This window comes from Tupaia chinensis, unplaced genomic scaffold (assembly GCF_000334495.1).
Source record: "Tupaia chinensis unplaced genomic scaffold, TupChi_1.0 Scaffold144262_1, whole genome shotgun sequence".
NCBI classification, from domain to species: Eukaryota; Metazoa; Chordata; class Mammalia; order Scandentia; family Tupaiidae; genus Tupaia; species Tupaia belangeri.
Window position 1 is genome coordinate 2,845,823 of NW_006204120.1, and position 2,472 is coordinate 2,848,294.

The window sequence follows — 2,472 nt, forward strand, 5'->3', positions numbered from 1 at the left end:
TGCGCTCGCCAGACAGACAGAGAGAGACATAGAGACAGAAAGCGAGAAATCACCCCCCAGGGGGGATGGTCACGCCGCAATCCCGTCTCCTCCATTCTCCTCTCGGGATCTTGGGCACGCACGCACACGCGCCCGGCGTGAGTTTTAAGCCACCGGGTCCGGGACACGAACCGCGGTCGACTACGTGGGAGTCCAGCGACATAGCCATTACGCTAACTGCTGGTCCCCATAATTATTTTTTTAAGTGATTAATAGGATGAGTAGATTTGACAGCCTTCATATGAATGAAATTCACCTGCCATATGGAAGCAAGTTTTAAAACAAAAAAAGCGCAAAGTTTCTGAGGAGCAGTTCTTACCATCAACTACTCTCAGGCACAGGAACTGAAAAGTAAATTACCCCTTGTTTCCCCCAAATCAAAACCAAACCAAAACAAAACAAAAACTAAATATCCCCTTTATTAATCAGTCTACCAAAACTGTGTCATCAATTTCCTACAGGGCCCCTGGCTGATACAAGAATAATAATATGACCTAATTATAAAATAAGGACTAAATTGGAAAAGGTGTGTAAAGCATTTATCCTAGTGCCTAGTAAATGCTCAATAAATACTACATTGTCTGTTTTATCTTGCTATCAAGTCCGTTTGCATAAATACAAATGACTGCTGATCAGTTTTCCTCTCAGCTCTTTATTAGGAATTGTTACTAAGCCTGTATCTTACCTTGTATGTTTCTCATGAAGGATGTCATTTGTTTTTGAATCTCTCAAAATGCTAAGATTTTAAAAAGAGAGCAAATCTCAAAGTCATATGGATGCGACGGTGTTTTCACAGTCATTTCTCAGCGTTAATGGCACCTGGGGAACAAACTGGGGAAGCTTCCAAGAGCTCAGCACTGGTGAGAAATCACCGACTTCCCAACACCTGGAGGGTTCTCCTAATGGCAAGTGTTGGTGAGGTGAGCAGGGTAACCAGTTGCAGCCATGAAGTTACTTGGGTAAGTAGGTAACTGTCTTGTCACACAGCAATACACACTAGTAGCAAGAGTTCTAACTTTAGTTCAGCATATCATGAATGAAGGTTTGTTAAATAAATAGAAAATAAAATAAGAAGTGTTGCTCACTGCCATCACCTAGCTCCTCCATACTTGGAATAACCTAATTTTCTTTTTTTCCTTTTCCTCCCCCTAAATAACCGGCATAGTCGGCTGTTTGGGTCGTGAACACAATAGATTGTACAATAAACCGCACTGCCTTTAATAATAGGTCTTTTTAAAAAAATCTTGCTGTCCTCAAAGGAATGGCTTTAGGCAATTGAAAAGCCATATAATTGCATCTTTTCTTTTTCTTTCAAAAAAGAGCACTTGTGGTCATTTGCTCCATATCCACAGCACAGTGAGAAATTATGGCAGAAACCCCGTGGGGAACATATATTGTATCACGCTATTGTTTCCCGGTTTTCTTTCATCTCAGAGTATACCTTCGTTTCAGACACATTCCTATCCTTTCTACCCGCCTCCTGTGGGCCACCGAGTTTGGTCAGCCTTCACCCTCACTCCCACTCCTGTAGGGGCCGATTTCCTTTAACCAAAGCTGCTCCGCCTGCGAAGATACAGAGTTTCAGCTTTTTGGAAAAAAACAGGAGTCTTTTCTTGTCCATAAGAATGAATTAAATCTCGTCTGTTCCAAAATAGCTGGCGTTCCCACACCGGGAGTCGAACCCGGGCCGCCTGGGTGAAAACCAGGAATCCTAACCGCTAGACCATGTGGGAAACGGCGAACAACAGTGCAAACACTGGCAAATTGAGTCTTTCTCATCAGCTTCCGTTCACCCTGCCCTGTTCCCTATCTACTGGTCTGCTTCAAATTTCTTTCTGCGCCTGCGCATTTCCCGGTGCTACTTAACCCTTTCTAACCCGTGTTCAATTTGTCCAGTCCTTCCGAAAGGCCTTTGAATCTCCCTCTACTTGCTCCTTTTGTGATCTCATCTAGTCTCCCTGGTCCTTGATACCATGTTCTTGATACGAATGTCACCGTTGTAGACATTCGATTGGATAAGTCATTGTTCATAATTCCCCACGAAAATTCCTGCAAAGTACAATGCAAAAGGACCGGTGTTTGAAGCAGCCTAGGTGGACCGTGGGATGTCCCCAAATCCACGCAGCGGAGGCCAAGCTTGGATTGGCCGGTGTCCCCTAGACCGGATCTGTGCCACAAATCCGACAGCGCCATACCCCAGGTCTGTCCCTATCCTCTTGGCAATGATCAGGCTTGCCACAGGCACCACCCCATCCCTAAGAAGTTGATCTCCGTCTCTGAAGAAACAGGAGTGAGGACTGCCTGGAACGTTCCAGGTTCCGTTGACCCAACGGCTAACTGCGGGCTCTGTCACTGAGAGCAGGCAGGGGCGGTCTGGAAAGGCAGCTTAGACCCTGGAGAAAGTCCCCTCCGCAGGCACCTGACTCGCGGGAA

General features: G+C 45.6%; 1 non-coding gene across 1 annotated transcript; it reads right to left on the reverse strand.

Annotated features, from left to right (window-relative positions):
* Positions 1–1,700: 1,700 nt before the first annotated feature.
* On the reverse strand, positions 1,701–1,772 carry TRNAE-UUC (transfer RNA glutamic acid (anticodon UUC)). Its single transcript has one exon. It is a non-coding gene; the product is annotated as a tRNA-Glu (tRNA).
* Positions 1,773–2,472: the final 700 nt, after the last annotated feature.